We start from the raw sequence: 14,601 nt of genomic DNA on the forward strand, positions 1-14,601 counted from the left end.
GTGTCTAGGAGAGTGTCTGTACGTGCAGGCGTGTGTCTGTGTGGGCCTGGGCATGTGTGTGCTTTATTCCAGGCCCATCTGCCTGACTCACATTGCCTGGCCCCATAGGCATCTGTGTTTGCAATCCTGGTGTCACCCATTACTCTCAAGTAGTGCCCGTCAGATCTTCCCTCCCTACAGGCTGTCACTGAGGCACAGTCTATGAAGGTTGCAATGGAAACCAGGGGACCCTCGGAGCCACTGTCTTCACTGGGTGAAGCTGCTCTCCAATGCCTCCCATCCCCGCTCAGATCCCTACCCACACCGCACCTCCCAAGACACCGGGGCACAGACAAGATCTCAGCAGTTGGACAGAAACCAATGCTCCTGCCAGAGAAGGGCTTCAGGCCTGAAGAACGACAGCCTGAGGTTAAGTAAAGTGGTCATCGAGAACCAGAGGTAAGTAAGAAGCTGAACTGTCACCTGGCAGGGGAGCTGGTGGAACAGAGGCTTGCGGTGGGGAATTTGGGGGAGTGCAGCTTGTTCAAGCTGCACATGTCTGTGCCCCAGCTGATTCAGGGGACTCTGACTCACAACAACCTGGGCAGGGTCCCAGGGTCTGTATTTTTAAAGCTCACCAGGTGGTGTTGATACACAGCAAGAGTTGAGAATCCCCTGGGAAGCTTGACAGAACTACAAATTCATGGCAAAACCAAAGTAAGGAGTCTGACAGTACCAAGCACTGCTGAGGATGTGGAGCAACTGGAACTCTCAGACACTGCTGGTGGTGATGTAAAGTGGTACAGCTACTGTGGAAAGGTGTTTGACAGTATCCATTAAAATTTCAAGATATGTATATTCTAAAATATATCTCAATAAAGCTGTTAAATATATGCCTATCCTATGGGCTGGTGATTCCACTTGATGGTATATACTCAACAGAAATGTATGCATTTAGGTATCAGAGGCATGTTTAGGCACGAGAGTATTCACAGCAGCATTTTCCATAAAAGTCAAAAATTGAAACAAACTGAAAGTCCAACCACAGTAGACGAGATCAATAACAATGGTGGCATATCCACGCAATGGAAGTTTTTTTTTACTAAAACGCTCCCAGTCCATTTATTGGCCACATGAGGTGGTCGTCAAGAGACAAATTAGAAGATTATCACAGGAAGTAGTATAATAAATGCCCAGCAGTACGAGGGGTTCAACAGAAGTGAACAAGGCACAAGAGGTCTGTCTTCAGGAAACAGGCCAGTCCCCACATGGAGCAGGTGACTCCTGTAAGCCTGTGAGGCTCAGGGTTGTCGTGTCTGGCTCTGGCCTGCTGGAGCGCATGGTCCCTGGAGCCCACAGCCAGCTCGGTGGAGCTGAGCGTCCAGTTCATACTTCTTGAAGAACTTGTCAGTGAAGGGGATGCAGGTGAGGAACTCACACCACTCACAGCGGACAGGATAGAAGTAGAAGAGGACCACCAGGCCAGCCAGGAGGCCCAGGAAGACCACCTGAAAGATGATGATCTGGCAGCATTTCTGGTACAGATTGAACTTGCCGAAGCTGATGTAGGGCTAGAAGGCAAAGGAGAGGAAGAGGCCGCTGATGAACCCCGAGGTGTGGGCAAAGTTGTCGATCCAGGACAGCAGCCCAAAGATGAAGAGGAAGAGCACCACAGCCAGCAGGTTGAAGAAGGCATGCCAGGGCCGCTCCAGGATCTGCCAGCTCTGGAAGAGCTCCACGAAGAGTCAGGCCAGGATGCCAAACTGGGAACCAGGAGGAATCACCACTTCTTGGTACAGCAGGAAGATGGCACTGGCCAGGTTGCTAGTGACACCACTCAGCAGCTAGATGAGGCTATGTGGTGTCACCCTGCCAGCTTCTCCAGGTCCTGCAGGACTGTCATTTGGAAGCAGATGGACACCAGGCAGTGCAGGATCCTGGTGTGCAGGAAGAGGGACAGCCACAGGCGGTAGAACTGGTCAGGCACCTCAGGGTTGAGGAAAGGCAGGAGCCCACACACATCATCCATGCAGTGCACCTGAGAGCAGAGCGTGGCCTCCTCATGGAAATAGCCCATCATGAAGTTGCAGTACTCCTGAGAGGTGATCTCACACTTGCCCTTGGTGCCAACGCAGCAGGACCACCCTGTGATGACACTGTCCATGTGAGGAAGGTTGGTGTGGTTCCTGGAGCTGTTTTTGGTGCAGATCGGCCACTTGGTGATGTCTTCTGGCCATTCATGGGGGTCTTCCCAGGAGGGCTCATCACATACCCTGGGATCCTGGTGGCAGACAGAGCCAAACTGTCTATTGTGGCTGGCTAGCTCTGGGGCGCTGGGATAGATGGGCGTCACCCACACTGCCAGCGTGGACGAGCACTCCTCCTCCGAGGTCTGCAGGCAGCCTGACCTGTCGTGCATGCAGCAGGCCAACTGCTTCTCACACTCGGGCCCGCACCCTGAGCGAATGAAGCTGTGCACCTGTGGATCCTGGCACACGCAGGGCGAAAACTTGGCGCCCAGGTGGATGAGGGCCTCCGAGCTGGGCCTGATCCAGAAATTCTCCTGCTGCACGTACTTGATGCTCTCGTAGACCCCATGGTTCCATAGCACCGAGTCCACCATTTCATGTTGCGAGAAGCCCACGGGCATGATGCCATAGATGCACTCGGCTAGAACAGTGACAAGCGAGTGCATGAAGGTGAGCCGGTAGGTGAAGAAGGGCCTGTGGTTGTCCACGTCCTCAATCTGTCGCCTGACGGAACTGTCGATGTGCTTGTGGTAGGTGCGGCTGGTGAGCTGTCCCACCATGCTCAGCCCATACAGCTGCTTCTCCCGGGCGAAGAACTTGCACACTGGCACAGCGATGCGCTGGCCCTGTCGCGGCCCCATGGTGCTCACCACCTCCTGTCAGAGCCGCACTTTGGGCTGGGAGGCTGTAGCGCCCTCCTGCTTCGGCTAGCCTCGCTCCAGAAGCAGCATCAGGTGGCTGTGCTCAAGCTCACTGCGGTCCAGGGCCCTGGCTTGTGAGGTCTTCCTGCTCTGGTGCCTTCTCCCAGTCCTTGAGTGCTGCCTCCGATGGGGACTCGAAAACTTCGTCCAGGTATGTGGACAGCTCTTCATGGAGGATACCTTCCTGGGCAAAGAAGGATATGTCCAGCTCATCAGAGAAATCAGTCGTGTCCTCTGCCAGAAAGCTGGCTGGAGTGAAGTTTCAACGCTGTGCCCGGCACAAGGTGCCGTCCCTAATGCCTTTCATCAGTGCTACGGCTGCCCAGAAGCTCATCTTGACCACTGACTCTCGCTTCCCACAATGGAAGTTTACATAACAATGAAAAAGAATGCGCAACATACAACAAAACGGATAAAGATCAAAAACATCATGCTGAATGAAAAGGACTGGACAGTGAAAAATATACGCTGTATTATTCCATTGATAAAAAATTCAAGAACAGGTGAAAACAAACTTCCCTGTGCAGTGATACACATAAGGTGATAACACCGTAAAGAACAGCCAGAGAATGATTTTCAAAAAAGGTCAGGAGGGTGGGTACCTCTGGGGGAGCAGAAGGGGGATACGATTTGAGATGAGCCCATGTGGCAGGGTGGGGGGATCTTCTAAGGGGATAGCAATGTTCTGTTTCTCAACCAGAGTGGCTATGAGGGTGTTTACTTTTCATTACTCTCTATGCTGCACCTCTGTGTTAAACTCACACGTATATTTTATAATTTTAAGTAAAAGAGGAGAAAAAAGATGCATCTGTGCCACTGCCTGCAATGCTGATTCCTTATGTTTGGGCTGGGGCCTGGGATGAGCGTTCTGAATATGCCCAAACCACCCCCAGGTGATTTCAGTTCACAAGGTTCTGGGGCCACACTGGGGTCTAAGACGTCTGCTGAGCACACATGGGGTGAGGAATCCAGAAGCCAGCCTCAAATGGGTGGGTCCCACCTCTCTACCCATTGCTGGTTTTGAGTGGTGTGTGGTACCTGAGGTGGGGACCCAGCAACCCCCAGCAGAGCAGCCGGCCCACAGGCCACCCTCAGCTGATGCCAGTCCTCTACAGAATTGTCCTGTGGGATATTCGTTCTAATAGGAGCATGCTGGGCTTACAGAGGGACTCCAGACAGGAGGGTGGGAGTTCATCGCCAGTCACTGGAATCCCACAGCTGAGGCTGGCAGCCTGGAGAACCCACCCTGAAGGTCGGGCTCTTTAACAAAAGGGTGGCAAGGAAGCAACTGAGGGGCTGTCATCAGGGAGGCAGCTGGCATCTGCTGGGGCATTTGCTGAGGCCCGCCCTGTCTCCCCAGAGCTTGAGGGGCAGGCCAGCAGGCGGGCAGGAGAAAAGGGGAGCTTCAGGCCCACGCTCTGTGTTAGAAGTCACAGAAGATGGCAGCTGCGTGGAGGCTGTGCCCCCTTATCAGCCAGGGCAGGCTTGGGCAGGTGAGTCTTGACTCCACCCCATCACCTGCTTATTATTTATTAATCACCTGCTAAGTGCAGGTAGCCATGGCCAGTGCTGGACATGGGAGGACCCACCCTGTGGGGCTCAGGACTGCTGTGTTATAAAAGGCAGCGAGTGGATCAGGGGTGTGGTGAGAGGTTGTAGCAGGGAGCAGCTCCAGGAGGCTGGGGGCAAGGTCTGGAGATCCGTGGGAATTGGCCACACCAGGAACCCCAGGCAGATAGAAGAGTCTGGGCAGGGCGTGGGGTGGGCTGACAGTGAGCACAGGCTGAGCCTTCCACGTGGCAGGCGTGGTTCTCAAAGCTTTCCTGTATTCACTCCGTCCATCCTCAGGACGGCACTGGGATGCGGGCGCTGTAAGTCCCATTCTACAGATGGAGAACTGGGCCGCAGAGAGGTTAAGAAACCTGCACAAGGTTACACAGCTCATCAGCAACTGAGGATGGATTGGAACCCACTTCATTACGCAGCCTCGCATTCGGCTTGTTTTTCCCCAAGAATGGAAAGACCAGTGAGCAAGGAAGGCAGGGAGAGGCGAGGGTGAGAGGCCTGGTGCTGGGCCACGCTGGGCCAGCGGGCCATGGGAAGACTTTGAACTTGATCCTTACAGCAGTGGGGAGCCACCGACCATAGAGAGGAAGTAATGATATCAGATACACATTTTACAGGTGCTCTCCTGCCATGTACAGCCTGACCGTCGGGCAACACCGGCCAGTCAACAAACATGGCCTCACTGGTGCAACATTTGCCAAGCATCTTGTGGGCACCATCTTCTCTTCAGGCCGTAGGTTCCATTTACACCCCACTGTTAGCAAGGACATCTCAAATACCAACGTATGAATTTTACCAACTTTGATGACTGTAAGGAAGCCCTGTTCTGCACGAACCCCATCAACCACTTGAACTATTGATTCATCCTCTAAAAAGCACAGTTAGGCCACTTTCAAGTTTTTCCACTTTCAGTCTTGCTTTGTTGAGATAGGTTTCATGAAGTCTTTCCTAATTAAAGTTTGTAATGAGGATTTGATTCGCCAATCCATTTCTTTGCTCGTAGCTCCTATACCAGTTGTAGACAACTTCCACCACTGTGGAGTTCCTTTTTTGCCCATTATTTCCTTCGGCTCCAACTCTCTCCCGTCAGATTTTGGCAGAATTTAATGTTGGCATGGAGATTAGATTCGTCTGTCAATTTTTAGATCAATAACTATTTTTACTGTGCACAGTTTTAGTTGATGCCAGTTTTATTTTGTGTTGATTATTTTTACTAGTGATGTTCATGATGAATTGGATAAGAGACAAATGGTACATGTTTCTTTCTTAGGAAACCGATGAGAAATCGAAAAATGTTTGTGAGTCAGAAAAAGAAAAGAAGACAGCCAACCAAGAGAAAGAGATCCAGCAAAAGACAGAGGCTGATAGAGAGGCAGAGACAGGAAGACACAGAGACAAAGCAGAGAGAGACACACGCAGTGATGGTTTGGCTCCTGGCCACTCAGTGGAGTCAAATGACAGTGTCCATCCTAGTGTGCCCCATTGCCCTGCTTCCTCTACAATCAAAAGCTGGACATTCCCACCTCCAGGCAGTTGCCTCAACCTGGAAGGTCCTTTCCTTCTGGACTCAGCTCAAGGTTGCTCATTCAATTGCTCAGGACAGCTTTATCAAAATAAGATAAAAGGTCACTCAGATGGTGTCCCAGCAGACATGACCTCTGGGAAGATACTGACCAACGGACAACATCCCAGGCCCAAGTAAAACCAACTCATCCCTTAGCCTAAGTCAAGTTGCTCACATGCACCCTAGGTGCATGTGCGGCTGGGGGTCCCACTTGTGAAGTATCTAACAGGGTACTGGCACACAGTGGATGCTTAAATAGTGCCCCTCTGCCCTGCTGTCATCATGGTCCCCACTTCAATGGGCTGGCTAAGGATGATGCAAACCCTCTCAGCTCTGGCTTCACTTGCAACAGAACAGTGGCCTCATCCTTGCCCATGGCCTGTGGGGTGAAGAGGATGTGAGCTTAAGGTCTCCCTGGTTCAGCCTTCAAGCTGGTGAGGGGTCCTCCTTTGCAGGACAGACCTAGACTCTGAGATTGAGCAGAGGCAGACTCTCATTGCCCTTCTCTTCCTGCCATCTCCACGGTGTGGAGCTCCACATTAAGAAAGCCTCTGAGGCTGAGCCTTCGGGAAGGACTATGGTGATTGATGAGCACTGTCATCGACAAGGGCCAGGGGAGCTTGTCTTGTGTTTCCTGCATCTTTAGTTGCTGCACTGCAAAGACCAAGAGCACAGAGACCTGGGTCTGAGCCTTAGCTACACCACCTCCAGCTAGTGACCGTGGGCAAGTCATGTCACCTCTCTGAGCCTCAGTTCTTCATCTGGGAAATAGGGATAATACCATGATTTATCTCATAGGGTTGTCATGAGTACTGAGAGAAGTGATGCATACGTGGGTGCTAATAATAATTTATGAAGGGGCTGGGCACCATGGCTCATGCCTGTAATCCTAGCATGTTGGGAGGCCAAGGCGGGAGGATCGCTTGAGGTCAGGAGTTCGAGACCAGCCTGGCCAACATGGTGAAACACTGTCTCTACTAAAAATACAAAAATTAGCCAGGCGTAGCGGCAGGCACCTATAATTCCAGCTACTCGGGAAGCTGAAACAGGAGAATCACTTGAGCCCGGGAGGCAGAGGTTGCAGTGAGCTGAGATCGTGCCACTGCATTTCAGCCTGGGCGACAGAGCAAGACTCCGTCTCAGAAAAAAAAAGAAAAGAAAAAAAAAGAATTTATGAAGGAATGAGTTTTTCCTCCCTTATTTGCCAGGTGAGTCAACAGTGAGGTAGAAGAGCTGTGGTCTGAGCTGGATTATTTTCACATGTGGTGACCCACGCCAGCTGTTTTCTCTCTCTCTGGCCCTCGATTTCGTCTCCAATAAAGTGAACCTAACAGTTTCTTGTAAAAAGCCAAATACACGCTTAGCATGCAACCCAGCAATCCTACTGCTAGGTATTTAGCCAAGAGAAAGGAAACACATATTCACAAGACACTTGCATATCCGTGTTTAGGGCAGCTTTATCCACAGCATCCCAAACTAGAACCCACACAAATGCCCACAAACAAGTGGATGGATGAACGCTCTGAGGTACACCCACTCCCTGGAAGAACAACCACATGGGTGGGTCTCAAAACAGTCTGAGCCAAAGAGGCCAGAGACAAAAGATATCCATGCTGTGATTCAGTTTATATGAAACTCTTAAACACAAATCAAATACATACCAACAGGAAGATCAGTGGTGGCCTAGGTCTGGTGGGAATGTTCTAATGGTACCTTGATTGGGTTGGTGGCTACACAAATGTATACATTTGCCAAAAATGCATACATTTGCCAAAAAGTACTAAGCTGTACACTAAAAATGAGTGTGTTTTACTGTATATACATTAGACTTCAACAAAGTTAATTTTTTTAAAATGTCCCTGAGACAACCTTCTTGCAAACTTTTCAGGGCTCGTATGTGATCGGACGGGAGGATGGGCATGTAGGAACTTTGTCAGGCGGGAAAGCACTTCACAGGTGGGAGGCATTGTGGTAACTTCTATGGTTGGTACTGAAAACAGCAACTACAGCCCAACAACGCAGGTTCTACTGAGAGTCTCCCACCAAGGTGAGAATGCCACAGCCCTGGAGTCAGGCCCAATCAGGCTGGCGTTCAGTCTCCCACTTTCACAACCCGCTCTGCCACCTGCCTGGGGCAAAGTGGCCTTCCTCCCCGAGCCTCTGTTTCTGAAACATTCCCCTCAGCTTGGCTCTGGGCTGAACACAAGGTGTGCCATCAACCCTTATCAAATGTTGATTTCTCCAGTATCGCATTGACCGTGAGACCAGGGCAGAGAGGAGCAGCCTCCCCAGGGCTCACAGCTCTGCAGCAGCAGAAGCAGACAGAACCCCACATCCTTCCATGCCATTCCTGGACTGGCCTCTGGGCTGTACCCGGTGCCACACGGGGTGGGGTGGTGGGGTGAGGCTGTCTATCACACGGGTAACAGGTTCCCTCTGTGGCTCTCGTGACAGTGTCTGGCAGCCTCTCCTTTCAGCATAGAGGCTGATGGCTAAGTCACTGCATGCCAGGGTACTCAGAGAACTACTGTGTCCAACACAGGACTTCATGTTGGTCCCTATGGGGCAGGGGCTGAGTCTGGTCACCTCCACACTCCAGCACCTAGAGCAGGTGCTAAGCCAACACTCATTTACAAGTGGTCCATGGAGACCACATTGTGCCAAGTCCTGGTGGCCCCAGAAGGTTCTCCTCCCTCTCCCTCTGCTAAGACCCCATGGCCTCTCCTGCCTTCCCTGAGTGGTTTCTCCCAGCCTCAGGTGGGAAAGGGACCACACATCTTTAAATTGCCTCCTGGTGTTGGATAAGCACCTTTGCTTCCCCATAATGGTTCGTTTATGTGTCAACTTGGCCAGGCTGGGCTGGACGTGATGGTGCACACCTGTAATCCCAGCACTTTAGGAAGCCAAGGCGGGAGGATCACCTGAACTCAGGAGTTCCAGACCAGCCCTGGGCAACACAGTGAGACCTTGTCTCTACAAAAACTAAAAAAAAAATTAGCCGAGTGTGGTGGCCTATGCCTGTAATTCCAACTCGAGAGACTGAGGCAGGAGGATCACTTGAGCCCGGGAGTTGGAGGCTGCAGTGAGCTGAGATTGCACCGCTGTACTCCATGCACTCCAGTCTGGGCCACAGAATGAGATCCTTTCTCAAAAACAAACAAACAAACAAGAAACCCCAAAACCCACAACTTGCCCAGGCTTTAGTGCCCAGTTGTTTGGTCAAACATAGTCTGGTTGTGGCTGTGAAGGTATTTTTTAGATGTGATTACATTTAAATCAACAGACTTTTGAGTAAAGCATTTTACCCTCCACAATGCGGGTGGGCCTGAGGCAACCAGTAGAGAAATTAAGAGCAAAGATGAGATTCCCTAAAGAAGAAGGAATTGTTTTCAAGGCTGCAACATAGAGACCCTGCCTGAGCCTGCCTGGGCTGCCCTGCAGATTACTGACTGCCAGCTCCACAACTGCATGAGCCAATTCCTTGAAATCAACCTCTCTCTGTCTCTCTCTCTCTCTCTCTCTGGATAGACATGATAGATGGATGGATAGATAGACAATAGATGGACGGGCGGATGGGTGGATAGACAGATGTTCAGATGAGTGGATGGATCTATTGGTTCTCTTTCTCTGGAGAACTCTAATACACTCTTGGAGCCCCACCCTCCTCATCCAAATGAACTGAGGCTCCCACAGTGGACATCAGCTGTTTCTGCCTATCCAGCATTCAGACCTCCTTTTGGTAACAGCACCCTGATTTTGCTCTGAGGAGACCCCCTCCCCCATCCCCTGTCCGTGTGATTTCCTGGCTTATGGATAAGTTGGGTAAGAGCAGCAGGTAAGACTGACTGTAGAGGGGGGTCTCCCTCCCACATCCCCGTCCATATGGTTCACAGGGCTGACATTGCTTCCAAGATAGGCATAAGCCAGGTTTATCCAATTGGAACAGTCCTTTCTCCAGGCCACAGTGACTGGCTGAGAGGCAAGCACGTGACCTCACACTGTCCAATGGGAGACAGCCCCAGGAGTTTTGCTGGAGCCATCTGCATGTTCTTTGTCCACTGGAAGGTAGAAAAGCCAACAGCCCAGAGAAAGAGAGAAGTGAAGGATGGGAAGACCAAGCTCTGATGTTGTCCCTTGAGCCCCTGGATACAGCCCTTCCTGAAGCCGATATGAGCATTGAAGGTCTCTTTCTCACTTGGGCGAGTTGGGGTTGGGTTTCTACCACTTAAAACCTAACACTGCCTGCCTGCTACTGCCTTCTTGGAAAGGCGTGAGAAGGAACAGGTGGTCGTGGCTCAGCTGACAGAGTTTGGCCTGGCCTCTGTTTTGGATGCTGGTGTTTGCAAGCTTGGAAGCAAAGCGGAGGAGTGGGGCAACAGAGGAAAGACTGTGAGAGAGGGAGAAGTAATGGGAAAAGGAATTCAGCCGCAGGGCTGCCAGGGAGACAGGCTAGGGGAGACAAGAGAGATAGCGGTCAGGGAGCGTGACGCGTTGCTCCTCGTATCTCAGGAACTCCTCAGGAAAGCCACAGTTATATTCCCACTGCAGGGTATGAGAGTCTCACAGCTCCACTTCCACACAAATGTTCAAACACTTGGAATTGTCAAAGTTTCTAATGTTAGCCCTCCTGGCAGGTATCCCACTGTGGTTTTAATTTCCATTTTCCTCACGTGAGAAGCTATTGAGCACCTTTTCATGCATTTACTGGCCGCTTCGATCACTGCTCAAGTCACTAGCCCAATTTTCTATTGAGTTGTCTGTCTTCTTCTATAAGTGTTAAATACAGCTGCCAGGTAGGCACAGGGTGAGACCGGAGGCCACCCACAAGATTTAAGCACATCTGGATGGATCTAAAGGGGGTCTTTGCACAAATCACCAAGTCTTTCTAGCTTGGATGTTTTAGGAATCTGTGACCCTCACTCTTAGATTACAGGAAGGATTAAAGTAGGAGGTCTGGAGAAGAGAGGAAGGGAGGGCCAACAGATATCTGCTTCATGTCCAGAGCCACTTCACCTCACTGTGCCGCAGCCACCCTTGTCTTCCCTGAACATGTCAAGCTTGTTTGCGCCTCAGGACCTTTGTATTTGTGCATGCAGTTCCTTGCAGGGCTGGTTCCTTTTCATCATTCAGGAAGTCTTCCCCAAGCATCTCAGCTGAGAAGGAGTCTCCCTCCCTCTCTATCCCCTGATTCTGCTTCATTTATTTTCACTCCATGACCTAATTAGCATGCACATCTATTTGTTGACATGTGCTTGACTGACCTGCCCATTAGAATTTAAGATCCATTAGGGCAAGGTCCTAGTCTCTGTCGTGTTCACCACTGTGTCCTGAGGGCCTAAGGCAGTGCCTGGCACATAGTAGCTGCCCAGTAAACATTTGTTGAGTGAATGAGTGAACAAGTCTTAACGACAACCCTGTTAGGTAGACACTGACTGTGTATTCATTTCCCAGATGAAGACACTGAGACTCAGAGCAAGTGACTGAGCAGGAGTGGAACCCAGGTCTTCCTGACTCCATAGGTTGCCCTCGCTCCCCTGCCCCTCTCCAGCTTGCTTTCGGCTCTGGGGGTGGCAGTTCCATGAATTCTTACCCTGTCTTATAACTGGGTTTCCTGGCTCGTGGATGAGCTGGGTAAGAGCAGCAGAAGAGACTGACTGCAGTGGCGGGGGCGGTTTGGGGGGCTGGGAGCCCTGTGATGAGGCCAGTGCATGAACCAGACGCAGGGCAAGTTTACAAACCTAGGCCCACCTCAGTGGTGAAACCATCACGAGAGATGTCTCGAGAGGTGTCCTGAAAGCCTCCTAGTCCAACCCCCAGCCAGAATAGGAACCTTTTTGACAGCAACCTCGATCAGGGCCCACCACCTCCCAGGGCAGTCCAGTCCTGTCTTGCCCAGCTCCAAGGGGAGCACAAGTTACTGGGGCCTTCCTTGACCAGAGCTCAGCTGGGAGGCCAGGAGGCCAGGAGGCTAGGAGGCTGGGAGGCCAGGAGGGAAAGCCCAGCGCCTCCTAACTGGGAATTCTGAGCACCGCTGGATGTGTGGCAAGAAATTAGGTTAAAGGAAGAATAATCAGCTCATTAACCCCCTTGCCAGACTCCACATGCTCACAGAGCCCTGCTTCTAAGCTACGCTGCTGGCTGTCACTGCCTGCCGGGATCCGGGTGGAGTGGTACAAGTGAGATATTTTATTTATGTGTCATGCATATTTATTAGGAAGAGGTAAATAAATTAACTGCCTGCCATCTGCAACCACCAGTGTATGCCAAGTTCCTTCCCTCCTCCTCCACCTTAGGAGGGGCCACACCAGCAAAGCCCAAAACTTGTGAAAAGGAAGGGCTCCTTTCTAGTCAGATTTCCTCCATAGTTTCAGCAGTCCTAGAATTAGAATTTTTCCAAGAGGAAATGGATGCCAGTTGCTATCCTAGGCCACTTGCCAATATCTGATCTTCCCAGCAACCCTGAAAGGTGGGTTGCCATCCGCATTTTATAGACAAAGCCACTCTGGTTCAGAGAGGTCAGGTCACTTGCCCAGGGTCACACAGCAGGTGAGGGGAGTAGCTCAGCTCAAGTCACGGAGGCCCAGGGACTTCTGTGACAAGCCAGAGAGAAAAGCTGGACCAGGAGGTGACTGCATTCTTGCTCTGGCACTAGTTTCTGTGGGGTCCAGGCTGGTCCCATAACTCTCTTGGCCCTTCTGTGTTGAAAGGGAAAATAAAACACAACAGAACAGAATGCACGTGGGGCTGTGTGGAGAATCAAGTCACCATTCATCCAAATCCTGAGTGTCCTTCAAGCCCACTGTGGAAGCTCCTGACTCTGCAAAGGGGCCACATGACCCCATTGCTGCCCCCAGGCTTGCTGCGTGACTCTGTACGTATCAGTGGACCTCTTGGAGCCTCAGTTTCCTCCTCTGTAACATGGAAAAACAACTTTCGGGGAAGAGGTGCTGGCTACAAGGAAGAGGATTTCGCTGTGTATGGAAATCCTTGTAAAACACATGTCCAGTGGGAGGTGGGCAGCAGGCTGGGACCACGGACTATGGGCAGAGGAGGGGCTCCAGAATGCCCAATGGTGCTGCAGAGCCCAGAGAGGGGCCATGACTTGCCCAGGCTCACACAGCAATTAGAGCTGTTGGGAGCCCTAGAACACCTGCCTCTCAGACTGCAGAGGAGGATCCCAAAGCAGTGAGCCTAGATCTGAATCTCTTATGAAGCACCCATACATCTCCTCTGGAATCACTCCTGCCCGCACCCCATAGTGAGGCAGCCCACTCCTGCCTCACTGCCTCACTGCCTCTGCCTCCCTACAGGGTCTTTTCATTAAATTAAGTGCAGAATCCAATGCAATTGCTGTTGATTTTCCCCAAGAGGTCACCTGCCACCTCTTTCCAGGATGCCTGTGGGGCCAGGACTGAGACAAGGCACTCACACACCCCCAAACAAATATTATGGAGTTGTGTTGTTGTTGTTGTTGTTGTTGTTGTTGTTGTTGTTATTGTTTGAGACAGAGTCTCGCTCTATTGCCGAGGCTGGAGTGCAGTGGCACGATCTCAGCTCACTGCAACCTCCGCCTCCTGGGTTCAAACGATTCTCCTGTCTCCCAAGTAGCTGGGACTACAGGCGCCCGCCACCATGCCCAGCTAATTTTTGTATTTTTAGTAGAGACAGGTTTCACCATACTGACGAGGCTGGAGTGCAGTGGCACGATCTCAGCTCACTGCAACCTCCGCCTCCTGGGTTCAAACGATTCTCCTGTCTCCCGAGTAGCTGGGACTACAGGCGCCCGCCACCATGCCCAGCTAATTTTTGTATTTTTAGTAGAGACAGGTTTCACCATACTGACCAGGCTGGTCTTAAACTCCTGATCTTGTGATCCACCTGCCTCAGCTTCCCAAAGTGCTGGGATTACAGGCATGAGCCACCACGCCCGGCCATATTATGGAGATTTCAACAAAAAATATTATTTTTAAAGGTGTGTGATTTAATATCTTTGAACCTGATGTTAGTGAGCTCCCATGGGGCCCACACAGCTTCCCTATAGCTCTGGGAGGTAGAATAGGCCCATTTCACACATAAAGGACAGTTCAGAGCAGACACAGGCCAATTGGGCCCCCACTTCTGGGACCGAGGCAGCTGGAGGGGAAAGGGACTGCAGCTGTGCAGAGCCACCTTGTCCTAGGGTGACTATCAGAGGAAACAGGCATGAGCTGCAAGGAGGAGTCAGGCTAGGCTTGAAGGAGACCAGAGAGCAGCTCCAGTGAACTCTGCACAGCAAGCAAACCTCAGCCCCCCAGCTTCCTTCAGGAGGCATATACACAGCTAGCTCAACCAAGCACCCACTGCATACCAGGCACTGACTGTCACACTGGCTCATTTAATTCTCACCACCTCTCCAGCAGAAAGGTACCATTTTTATTCCATTTTACAGATGAGGAAATGGAGGGTCCCTTCAGCCTAAAGATGACAGAGTCAGAGGGGACAGCAGGTGTAAGGTCTCAGGAATGAGGAATCAGAACTCACATCAGCACCCCCCACCTCCCCA

General features: G+C 51.3%; 1 pseudogene across 1 annotated transcript in view; it reads right to left on the minus strand.

Annotated features, from left to right (window-relative positions):
* Positions 1-1,087: 1,087 nt before the first annotated feature.
* The window catches only part of LOC105518027, a 21,705-nt pseudogene continuing 8,191 nt past the window's right edge, over positions 1,088-14,601 (minus strand). The window contains exons 3-4 of the transcript XR_001002763.1: positions 6,403-6,438; positions 1,088-3,281 (exon numbers count right to left, since the gene is read on the minus strand). The product of XR_001002763.1 is annotated as an inactive rhomboid protein 1-like (transcript). The remainder of the gene's footprint in view (positions 3,282-6,402; positions 6,439-14,601) is intronic.

The sequence above is a fragment of the Colobus angolensis genome, unplaced genomic scaffold (genome assembly GCF_000951035.1).
Source record: "Colobus angolensis palliatus isolate OR3802 unplaced genomic scaffold, Cang.pa_1.0 Scaffold31, whole genome shotgun sequence".
Lineage (NCBI taxonomy): Eukaryota > Metazoa > Chordata > Mammalia > Primates > Cercopithecidae > Colobus > Colobus angolensis.